A 13,664-nucleotide genomic window follows, 5' to 3' on the forward strand; every position below is an offset into this window, starting at 1 on the left:
TTTTAATATTTTTCTTTATTTTCTTCTTTTTCCGCAATTTTTATAATTTTTGTTCTTTTCTTCGATTTCTTCCATTCAAGTTACATCTCATGAGTAAGAGTTAACACTATCACATTATAAAGGCAAGACTTATGACTTTCGAACAACAAGCTACGTTTCATGAGCAAGAGTTGACATTACTAAATTGTAGAGGCAAGACTTATGACTTTCAAACACAAGTTACGTTTCATGGGCAAGAGTTGACACTACCACATTGTATTTTGATTTATAAAATATTTTATAACTCTTACCTTAGAGGCAAGAGTTATGTTTCAGGGACTTTCAAACAACAAATTATACCTCACGGGCAAGAGTTGACTTTACCACGTTATATTTTTATTTATGAGATGTTTTACAACTATTTCCTTAGAGGCAATACTTAGCTCAAGGACTTTCAAACAACAAATTATGCCTCACGGGCAAGAGTTAACTCTACCACATTATGTTTTCATTTGTGAGATGTTTCACAACTATTGCGTTAGAGGCAAGACTTAGCTTAAGGACTTTCAAACAATAAATTATGCCCCACGAGCAAGAGATGACTCTACCACGTTATACTTTTATTTATGAGATATTCTACAACTATTGCCTTAGAGGCAAGACTTAGCCCAAGGACTTTCAAACAACAAATTATGCCCCACGGGCAAGAGTTGACTCTACCATATTATTTTTTCATTTATGAGATGTTCTACAACTAATGCCTTAGAGGTAAAACTTACCTCAAGGACTTTTAAACTACAAATTATGCCCTGTAGGCAAGAGTTATGTAATACCCCGTATTTCTCAAACTTATCTTAATTCTTTGTTCATGAGTTATCCGATATAAAATTTTTGAAATACTCAATATATTTTCAATGTAAAGCCTTCCATTGCGTAGAAAATTAAATTAGCTTTCTAACAATATAAAATTCGCCTAAATCTGATAACCGGGTAAGAAGTTATGACTATTTTAAGTTTCAATCGTTAAACACCATTATTTAGGCCAGTAGCGCATCACGGAGTATGTTAAAATGATAATTGTCAGTTTCCAGTGAAGTACCGTGATATTGGCACATCACGCCAAAGACCCAATCCACAATTGTCAATTTTCAGTAAAGCAACGCGATTGTAGCGCGTCGTGCCAAGCTTCCAGGTCCTATCCAGTATTGCAACGCGATTCCACTGCATCGTGCCACCAGCCATATTCTCAGTTGTCATTTTTCAATGGCTTGGCGCGATAGTGGTGCGTCGCGCCAGGTGCCCAAATCGAGAATTTTTTAGTAACGATTTTAAATCATTCCCAAGGGCAATTAAGTATTTGTCAATGACCCAAGTCAGCCTTTAACACATAAATTACCCCAAATTAATCTAGTTACATTATTATTATTCAATTTTTCCCAAATCAAAGGCATTCTCTCTCAAGAAAGCAAATCCTAACTTCAAGAATCAAGATCAAAACTCAAGAATTTCTTTAAGAACCTTCAAGAATTAACTTTTCAAGGTATATTAGGTATTCATCTATGGGTCCCTTCCACCCATAGAGTCCAAGAATCCAATTTTAAAACTTCAAGAGTTATGATTTATGATTTCCATGCTTGGAATTGAATGTATTCGTGATTATGATAGTAATTGTGATCCAATGCATGTTTAATTATAAGCTTCCATGAAATTAAGATAGTTATGTGGTGAATTATATGAATTGCATGCTTAACCCTTGAATTTGAAATTGAATGTTATATTCATGATTACATCTGTTGACCATCATCATGTGAAATACTCTATGCTCCCCAAGTGTTTGCTAAAATACCTATGTGAAGTAGATAGTGGAATCTTCACATATCATTATGTGGTCCCAATCATGTACAAGCTTATGCCCTATAAGTGTTTGATGAAATGCTTTTATGAATGAATTATGGACAAGTGTACATTATTGTGTATCTCAAGATCATGATATGCTTTATTTTTCATGCTATCGAGTCCTGGAGGTATTTAATATCCAAAAATTTAGCTATTTACCTAGAGCCAGTGTCAGTTACAGAATAGTCTTAGTCCTGTCACGATCAGTAGTACTCTCAGTCAGTTACAGAACTCAGTAGAACTCAGTCAGTTACATAACTTAGGAAAATTCAGTAAACTCAGTATCAGTTCAGTCCAGTTCAGTATACTCAGCTTAGTGTCTTTCAGTTGGGAGTAGAATTTAGCACTGAGTAAACCCAAGGATGGGGGCTCACCTGCCAGAAGAGGGTGTGATCCTTAGAAGCAATCTTTGCATTTCAGAACTACGTAGCTAGCGTAAGTTGAGATATCGAACCTGCCAGTTGAGGGTTTATGAGGTATTTTAACCTGTCAAATAAGGGTTCCACCATTCTCATTAGAGTACCTGCCATATGAGGGTAACTCTTTAGTGTCTTTATCCATGGTACGATACTAACACCCTTCCAACTGGGGTCACAGATTGGACCCCAACTCAGTTATCTTATTTGCGGCATGTCCGTTAGATGATTACTTTCCACAGTCTCAATTTCAGTCTTCAGAATAGAACTCAGTTCAGTTCTACAGAATTAGGACTGTCAGATACAGTCAATCAGTATCAGTACCTTTAGATATCAGCTGCTCAGTATTAAAACTTAGAACTTAGCTTCAGATAATCTTAGTCACAATATTTATTTATATGCACAGTAACGCATACTCAGTATTTACAATAGTATCAGTTATCCATGTACTCTCATATTCAGTTACTCTATATCATGCAGTCAGTTATTGTTCATGCATATGAACCTTTGCATTCAGCCTTACCCCATCTAGCATACCAGTATATTTCACGTACTGACGCATACTCTTTCCTTGCGCTATGATGTCTTATATCATAGATTTGGATGCTCAGATTCCTAACCGTGCATAGATAGATCCAGATTCAGCCAGCAGTAGATTTACCAATGAGTCCTCATCATTCAAGGATATTCTTTCATTTTATTATTACAGTAGACTCAGTATTTCAGTAGATGGAGTTAGTTAGGTTATTGTCCCATCAACTCCACTTTCAGACAGATTAGAGGCTTTTTAGATTAGTTTTCAGAAAGTGTTTAATTTTACAGATTGTTATTTCAGTTGATACACTTTATCAGTATTTACAGATTTTGAACCTTATGGCATTTCAGTCTATTATTTCACATTTATTACAGCATCATGTTTCAGTGCTCACAGCAGATATTAGTCATGGGTTAGCTTGTTGTCCTTCGGGGTCATAAGCACCGTGTAGCATCCGGGGTACAGACTGGGGCGTTACAAGTTAACTTTACCACGTTATGTTTTCATTTATGATATGTTCTACAACTATTGCGTTAGAGGCAAGACTTGGCTCAAGGACTTTCAAACAACAAATTATGCCCCACGGGCAAAAGTTAACTTTACCATGTTATGTTTTTATTTATGAGATTTTCTACAACTATTGTCTTAGAGGCAAGACTTAGCTCAAGGACTTTCAAACGGTAAGACTTAGCTCAAGGACTTTCAAACTACAAATTATGCCCCAAGGACAAGAGTTAACTCTACCACGTTATGTTTTCATTTATGAGATATTCTACAACTATTGCCCTAGAGGCAAGGCTTGGCTCAAGGACTTTCAAACTACAAATTATGCCCCACGGGCAAGAGTTGACTCTGCCATGTTATGTTTTCATTTATGAGATGTTCTACGACTATTGCCTAGAGGCAAGACTTGGCTCAAGGACTTTCAAACAATAAATTATGCCCCACGGACAAGAGTCGACTTTACCACGTCATGTTTTTATTTAGGAGATGTTCTATAACTATTGCCTTAGAGGCAAGACTTAGCTCAAGAACTGTCAAACAATAAATTATGTCTCACGGGCAAGAGTTGACTTTACCACGTTATGTTTTCATGCCCTTAAATTTGCTTTGAGGTCAAAAAAAGAAGATTCATTTGCAGATATCTAATTTTTTATTTATTAGCAAAATAAAATAGAAGTCGAGAAAAAAATTATCAAATAAAATAGAGAAATAAAAAAAAGATTGAGAAAAAAAAAAGCAAGAAAAAAATAAGGATTAAGAAAAAAAAGAGAATTAAAAAAAATTAAGAAAAATAAAAATGAGAGGAAAAAATTAAAATAAAGTGTGAGAAAAATGAGGGGAAAAAAGAGAAATGATAAAAACCAAAAATTAAAAAAAAATAAAGGTTGAAACAAATGAATTAAAAAAATGAAGAAATAGGTAATGTTTGAGAAAAAAATAAAAAAGAGAAAGAAAAATAAAGGTTGAGACAAATGAATTAAAACATGAAAATAAAATTAAAGAAAAAATTAAAAAAAGTGAAAATAATTAAAAAAAAATTGATAGACAAATGAGTATGAAAAGTCAAAAAATATTTGAGGTGTAGAGGATAAAATTGTACTTGTACTATACTAAAAGGGAAGAAATAGATAATGCTTGAGAAAAAAGAAAAAAGAGGAAAAAATAAAGGTTGAGACAAATAAATTAAAAATTAAAATAAAATTAAAGAAAAAAATAAAAAACTAAAAATAAAAATAAAATAAAATATGAGAGACAAATGAGTATGGAAAGTTTAAAAATATTTGAGGTGTAGAGGGGGTATTTGAGAAAAATCAGGAAATAAAAGAGAAATAATAAAAACTAAAAATAAAGGTTAAAGACAAATGAATTAAAAAAAAGAAAAAAAATTGAAGAAATAGATAATGCTTGAGAAAAAAAATAAAGGTTAAAACAAATGAATTAAAATATGAAAATAAAATTAAAGAAAACAATCAAAAAAAGTAAAAATTATAAAAAAATAGAATTTAAGAGACAAATGAGTACGAAAGTTCAAAAATATATTTGAGGTGTAGAGAGGCAAAATTGTATTTGTACAATACTTAAAAAGAAAAAAAGACTATTTTTCAAAGACTTTTCTTATTGGGGCCAAAAATCTAAAGTCACCCACATTTAGGTCTATGACGTGTAATTTTCTCTAACAAAACACTCTAAATAAGTGGTTTAGTGTAGATGTTAAATTTGGGCTTGCCCCCGTTCTTTTGTATTTGAATTTGGGTCTTGCCCCTTTCTTTTGCATTGTCCAAAGTGTTTGTTCTTTTTTTATTTTTTTTGAAAAAAGTAATTTGCAATATTTTCCATATTCTTATTTAACTATAGCTCTAGTATAATATTATTCTTTGTTTTGAATTTTGAATTTATAAGTATATATGTACGATAAATTAAAATAACAAAAGCAATTTTAGAAACTAAAAATTACCTATATACACAAGTTAAAGTTACATAATTACATTAAATCCCAAATTGGTAAAGTATTTACACAAATCCCTAAATAATTACAAAAATCCCCCTATTTGGTAATTTCTCTCTCGTTAATATTATACATCCAAAAAAGGCCGCATTTTCCTCTCTCTTTTTCTCCTCCATTACAAATCAGTTTATCCTCCATTATTCAATCTCTTTTTTCACGCCTAAAATCAAGCAATCATACTTATAGTTTACCATTGTAAGTTTTCAAACATTAATTGAACTTATTGATTTCATTCATTAATTTTTGATTGTATTTTTTTGAACTTCACCAAATCAAAAAGGTCATGGACTTGTTTGAGAAAATAAAGGTAAAAAAAAATGACGATGAATTATCAGAAGCTTCAAAAAATCTCAATTGGGTCATCATCATCAGCAATTTTAAAAAAACAAAAGCAATTTTAAAAACTAAAAATTACCTATATAAACAAGTGAAAGTTATATAATTACATTAAATCTCAAATTGGTAAAGTATTTACATAAATTCCAAAATAATTACAAAAATCCCCTTATTTGATAATTTCTCTCTCGTTAATATTATACATCCAAAAAAGGCCGCCTTTTCCTCCCTCTTTTTCTCTCTCATTACAAATCAGTTTATCCCCCATTATTCAATCCCTTTTTTCACGCCTAAAATCAAGCAATCATACTTAGAGTATATCATTGTAAGTTTTCAAACATTACTTGAACTTATTGATTTCATTCATTAATTTTTTATTTTTTTTTAACTTCACCAAATCAGAAAGTCATGGACTTGTTTGAGAAAATAAAGGCAAAAAAAATAATAACGAATTATCAGAAGCTTCAAAAAATCTCAATTGGGTCATCATCATCATCATCAGCAGAGCACAAGGGGGTGGAATATGCCACGAAAAATGAATCTTGTGAACAGAGCACAATGACTTTTATTCAAACGGTTGAATCAACGAAATTACTTACTCAATCTTCTGTAAGAATCTAAATCCTAATTATTTGATTATTTAATGTTTGTTTATATTATTCTATTTTCGAAAAGGAATGATCTTGCTCCGCTTTATATATTTTTAATACTCTTTCAAAGATTCTATTTTGTAATATCAAATTCTTTCAATATTCTTGGATCTAACTTTATGTTTCAAAGATTCTATTTTATATGTTTCAGTATTTTGTCTAACTTTATGTTTGTTTTTTGGTTGAAACAGGCTAGCTTTGTGGTTGCAAAGATAACTACAAAATTTGTACACCGAGGCTACTGAAAAGAATAAGTGATTTGCTACGATGGAAAAAAATTACTTGTCATCGCGTTCAAAGATGTAGATTTTAAACATTATACATTACTTTATTTAACACACTTATGTATAGTGTAAGTTTTTGTATATATAAAAGAGGTTGTTTTTGCATTTAGTCGAATTATACAATTATAATCTATGAATTTTGTATAAGGTTACATTATACACATTCTGACAAGTTTATAGATAAATAATGTATAATGTTAATATTTTATATGTATGGTGTAACATTATACATTCTTGAAGTTTTTATTTGAAAGTATAAGATATAATATATCAGGCATTATACATTAGTTATTTTGGAAGACTATTGTATAATATAAGTCTAATGATATATATTTTCAATATGTTATACATTAGAAGTTCTTATTACATTAGTTGTGTTTTATGTTGTATTTTACAGCTAAAAAGTCTTATTTTTGTATAATTTTTCATTATACCTTCTGTCAAGCTTATATGTTATACATGTTTAAAGTGAAAAATTTAGATGCGCAATATGACATTATACATTACTGCAATTTATTTTTAAAATGTATAAGTTGCCCTTATACTTATTCTAATGTATAATATAAGCCCGAAGATATATATTTTAATAGGTTATACACTAAAAGTCTTTATAAGATGCATTTTATGTTTTATGTGGTATTATACTATTAGAAAGTCTTATTTTTATATAAATTTTCATTATACCTTCTGTCAAGATATATAGGTTATACATGTTTAAGGTGAAAAATTTAGATGTTTAGTATGACATTATACATTACTGCAGTTTATTTTTTAAATGTATAAGTTGCCCTCATACATGTGAAATTGTTGTGTATTTTACTTCAATTTTTTTACGAACTTCGTCAATATTCAATTCCATTGCGATCGTAGCAATCAATTTCAAAAAGTTAATACTTTCCAAAATAATAATTGCATCACTTTTATAGAATTGATAAATGATTTTCAACTCCCAAATTTCGAAATGACGTAACAATATGGGGATGTTCATATTTTTTTCCGAGAATTGAAGAAAGACGAAAACGACTTTTTTTTTTTCAAAAACGTCATTAAAAATGAGGAAAACTAACAATGATGTTTAAGAGTTTTTTTTTTAAAATTTAAATTTAAATTATTTTATTTAATCATACAAACCATAATTATAGATAATTAATGGCTTTATTTAAGGGAACGAAAGATTTTATCTGATTACTCTTTTCATGGATGTAGGAGATTATATTTTATCATCTTACCTTAAATATATGATTAACTTATTTATCATACATTCGAGCTATGTATGATGGCCAGCCGAATGTATGAGTATATTTACAAAATTCGAGAGAGAGAAAACTAGAAGGGATTTTATGTAATTAATTTCAATAGATAGAAGATTTATGTTGTTTACACTTTAAAAAATTACTTTCATGATTGGGCCCGTGCACAGCACGACCATTGCTACACTAGTTTATCAAGAAAAGGCACTTCAAGGCATAAATGGGACACGATAACAAGGTTTCAGGATTGGTATTAGGTTCTGAAGCTGCAATTTCACCAAGTCTTCAAAATTATATACAAGGTTAAAAATTTTAGAGCCTAATCCTCTGCTGAAATCTTAGTACCTTGATTCAACCTTAAAGTTTGTTTTTCTTCCTTTATGCCATTAACTTAATGTCGCCTTGTAAATTTATTAAGAAAGAATAAAATTTAAGGCATAAACAGATCAAGATAATAAGGTTTCAGGATTTATGTTAAACTTTGAAACTTCAACTTTCACCAAGTCTCCAAAATTATACATGACTTCTCCAAGGATGATAATTTTTGGAGCTTACTCTTCTCTTGAAGCTTAAGTACCTTGATTCAACCTTAAAACTTAAAGTTATTTTTTTTTTCATTTATGCTATTATCTTGGAATAGTTTTAGTATCTGAGACTTTACATACATACATATATATATGTGTGTCAATAAATGTCACTTTAAGGTACAAATTCGGCAATTTTAGAGCCTAATCCTATCCGGAGATCTAATTAGTACCTTCATTCAACCTTAAATCGATTTTTCTTTCTTTCAGAGGCGGAGCCAAAATTTGAGGTTTGTTGGTTCTGAATTTCAAGATAAGACTACGATCCCAAGCTAATGTATAACAACCGTCAAGCTAACCAATAAGTATCGGTATTTAATATATTTAAGAAACTATGAACTTCTTTAACACTATATATAAATTAAGCACTGTCATTAGTTTTATGCTTTTTAAAAATAAAATCTAATGGAAAAACAAAAAAAAAATTGGCATAAAAGTACGTGAAATAGTAATGAAAAAAAAAATGAAAGTATTGCTGATGAACTTCGAACCCGCATGTCAAGAGCGCAAGTTTTATAAATGGTGTATACACCATGTGGGTTGATATGACATATCCAAGGTTGATAATTTTGGAGCCTAACCCTCTTCTAAAGTCTTTTAGTATCTTGATTATTCAATCTTAAAGTTATTTTATCTTTCTATATGCCATTATCTTTGAATAGATATAGCATGTGAGTTAACTTGTATGTTTAGCAAGAAAGGGGGCACACTGGCACAAATGGGCCAAGATAACAAGGCTTCAAGATTGACAGTAGGCTTTGTAGCTTCATCTTTCACCATGTCTTGACATCTCCAAGATTGATAGTTTTGGAGCCTAATCCTCTCCTGAAATCTTAGTACCTTGATTCAACATTAAAGATTCATTGTAATCATCCTCTTCAAGCTGAAGCTCTTCAATTCTATTATGTCTCCCTCATTCCTCCGTTAAACAGTCATACTTAACAGAAGTTGTATTTTTCTCACGTCAAACGGCCAAGCTTGAAATCTTGGTTACATATCGGGGTAACAAATGGGCGGATTGGATTGAATTTGGACGGATTAAATATGGATCGAGCAAAAATGATTTGAATTGCAATCTGTCCATATAAATATGGGTAAATATGGATTTAGTCATATATAGATTGGGTAAAAATGGCTTCAACCAACTTTAATTCGCAAGTCAAAAACTTAAAACTTCTATATCATATCAACTTGATTTTTTTTCCATTTCTTTTTTTTTAGTTTTTTTTGTCTCTAGTTTTCTTTTTTTCTTTTTTCATTTTTTTATCATTTTTTTTTCTCTTTTCTATCTCTACACTCTACCCTTTGTTTCTCTTTTTTTTTTCTTTTCCTTTTTAGTCTCCTTTTTATATTTTTTTTCTTTTTTTCTTTTTACTTCTTTCTCATTTTTTTCTTTTTTGGTTATATTTTATGTTTTATATTTTTTTTTTATTTTCGAAGAACATGGTTAAGTCGAGTACAAATTATGGATGAGGACTAAAATATCATAACCACTCAATATATTTATTTTCGCCATCATCTTTTTTCCTTTTCCTTTTCTCCTTTTTCATTATTTTTTCTTTTTGATTTTTTTTGTATTTTTTTTCTTCAATTCTTTTTTTACACTTTTTTCTCTCTTCTATCTCTAACTTCTCTCTCTTTCTACTTTTTTGTTGTTTTTTTTTCTATTTTTTTTTATGATAACGAAAATACCATAAGCGCATACTGATTTATTTTCGCCCAACATTTATAATTCGAGGGCTATGTGGATTCTCAACCATATATATTTTAGTCTCAAGAAAATATAATTCATATACTTTTTTTCTTTTTCATCCGGTGTCCGGTGCCTGTATTGGAGCCCCGACTAATTCAGATCGGGCGTTGCAGGGCCCATTAAGGTGGCAGCGCTCCCAACAGAGTTTTCTCCATAACCATGGTCGTACCCTCGACCTCTGGTTAAGGGTGGAGTAGCCCCATCCACTGCACCACAACCCATGTTGATTTTAATTCATATATTTATTTGTATATAAATACAAATGATAAATTGCACATATTGACAACTAAAGTATTCAAATACAAATAATAAATTTATTTGAAATATATAGTATGATACAAATAAATTTAAAGTAAAAAAATATAAAATGAAATGACAAAAAAAAAGATGAGGAAAAGAATATTAAAAAAATAAGAAAAATAACAAAAATGACGAACCAAGAATGAAAAAGGGGAAAACGGAAATACAAAAATAAAAGAATGCAAAGAAATAAAATTGAAAAAGCAAAAAATGAAGAAAAGGAAGAAAGAAAAAAAGTGTAAGAAACGAGTAAAAAATAACTGAAAAAAATGAAAAAGAAAAAAAATTAAATTAAAGGAAAAAAGAAAGAAAAAAATAGTAAATTAAAGGAAAAAAGAAAGAAAAAACAAAAAAGAGAAAAAAAAGATAGAAAAAAAATAATAATAAAAGAGTGAGACTATGGATTATATTTAATTGATAAGAGATGTTATGAATTATATAGGCTAAATGGGATAATTAAAAGCTTATATTTATTAACTCATGTAGGTCTCAAGCGAATACGAATGATGAAATAAGAATGAAAAAGGGGAAAACGAAAAAAAAAGAATACAAAGAAAAAAGAAATAAAAAATAAACAAATAGATAAAAAATAAGAAAGAAAAAAAGAAATTATAAGGAATGAGTAAAAAAATGAAAAAGAAAAAAAGTAAATTAAAGGAAAAAAGAAAGAAAACAAAGAAGAAGAAAAGAAACTAGAAAAAAAAACTGAAACTTTAAGAATAGGTGGGTGATCTCTGTGTTTAAATCGGTACGCATATTTTACCCATTTTGTTCATATTTGTATGCGCTTTTAAAATGAGTTGAAGTCCATATTTACCCATTTGAAATATGAGTGATCCAATTCACTAAATATGGGTTAAATGGACTCTTTTTACAAATATGGGCTAAAATTGCCACCCCTAGACTTACATACATGAATTATAATGTTAAAATTGTAAAAGAAGGATTAGTAATCACATGATTATATTGTACTAGTGATTTAATTGACTAATTGCATTGATAATGGAATGTATCATGTATTATATTATAAAGAGAAAAGACATCTTTTCCCCCAGAACTTGTTCGCTCAACTTACTTTAACACTTAAACTAAACTTTCATTTATTTACCCCCTTAACATCTTTTAAGTGATTATATACACCCCTAATGCTGACGTGAATATTTTTTTTTTAAAAAGGCACATTTTTTTAATTAAAAACTCATATGGTCCCACTTTTTATTTTAATATATATTAACAACAAATATCTTCCTTCTTCAATGCCCCTACGCCCCTCACGGCAACCCACACCCACACCCCACACTCTTTTCTTTTCCAATTGATCACGAACAATAATACCCATTTTCTATTAAACCATCAATTCCTCCATTAACAATCTCATCCATTTTCTTCAACTATTAATTTCTCCATTAACAACCTCTCCCATTTTCTTCAACCATTAATTCCCCCATTAACAACCTCACCTAGTTTCTTCAACCATTAATTTTCCCATTAACAATCTCACACACATTCTCCATCAACACTTTCAAGATGGTAATTAATCTGACACAAAATGTAATAATTCAATATTCTTATACCAAAAAAAAGAAAAAAAAACACCCTTCAGCTGAAAACTTTTTTTAAAAAATAGAGTTTTTTTTAGCTTTGCTTTTTACTGATTTTGGAAACCATAATTAACAAACTATGTGATTGGTCTGAGATCATCATAGCGATTATGTTGTTTCAAAACCAAATCTTCAGCTCTCACAATCAAAGTTATGTTTACAATTTATCCACTTTGTTGACAGTCTGTATTGCTAGTTTTAGCTCTGGTCCAAGACTATTGAAGAAGAAGAGCCATCTGTCTTCAGAGCTAGGACATTGGTCCATTGGTTAGGTACACATCACGAGTCCAAACAAAAAGATTCAATTGGAAAACATAGGGGGCGGGGGTAGGGGCGCTCGAAGAGGAGGAAGGGGGCTGCATTTGCAGGGTAGGGGGTGGGGGTAAGGACTGAAAGAGGAGAAAACATAGAGAGGGGTGGGGTGAGTAGGGTGGGTGGGGGGTATGAAGAAGAAAGAAAATAGGGGTGGGGGTGTCTTTTTTATTTAATATATATATATATATATTTATTTATTTTTTATATATATTTAATATATATATATATATATATATATATATATATATATATATTAAATATATAAAAATAATGTGTGGGGGATTAAATTTTTTTAGAAAAATAGTAATTTCTTACGTGAAAATGACGTGGCTTCGACGTGGCGTTGCTGTGTAGGTGAGTGTAACACACTCTCCATTGTGAGAATGGTATTCAGTTTTGAGGGGTGAAACTAATAGACTTTAAAGATGTTAAGGGGGTAAAGAAACGGAAGCTTAGTTTAAGTGCTAAAGTAAATTGAGCGGACAAGTTCAGGGGTGAAAATATGTCTTATCTCTATTATAAAGCATATGTTTTGTTTGAAGTTGGATAACTTGATAACTCTTTAGTATTTTTTTAAGTTTTATATTGGATATTTCAATCATGACAATAAAACGAGCTTTTGAGAGGGTAATATTATCATTTTAATCATTTTATCATGATATAACTAAATCCAGATATCTTTTTTCTACATTAGGTCTTGTATATGTTATACGAAAATTATTGTATAAAAGATATACCAATATGAATATCAGTAACCAAATTTTGTATAAATACAATCCTTAATTTTAACACTACTAAAAAAACTGAAAAAAACCGACCACATCTGGTAGGTTTTTTATTTATTTTTAAATTTTTCTTTTTTTAAAAAGTGACCACATGTGGTCGCTTTTATATTTTAAAATATCAAAATAATCATTTAAATAATTTTTATATTAATTATTATTTCTTCTACAAATAAAAATTAAAAAAAATAACAAAACCGACCACTTGTAGTCGGTTTTCTTTAAAAAAAAATAATTAAAAATATTTTAAAAAACCGACAACTTGTGGTCGGTTTTTAAAAATTTCCTTTTTAGAAAAACCGACCACTAGTAGTCGGTTTTTAAAAATTTCTTTTTTTAGAAAAACCGACCACTAGTAGTCGGTTTTTAATTTATTTTTTTAAATATTTTTAAAAATTGACCACTTGTGGTCGATTTTGTATTAAAAAAAAGAAAATAATTTTTATAAACCGACCACTTGTGGTCGGTTTATTA

The sequence above is a fragment of the Capsicum annuum genome, chromosome 4, assembly GCF_002878395.1.
Source record: "Capsicum annuum cultivar UCD-10X-F1 chromosome 4, UCD10Xv1.1, whole genome shotgun sequence".
Classification (NCBI taxonomy): Eukaryota; Viridiplantae; Streptophyta; class Magnoliopsida; order Solanales; family Solanaceae; genus Capsicum; species Capsicum annuum.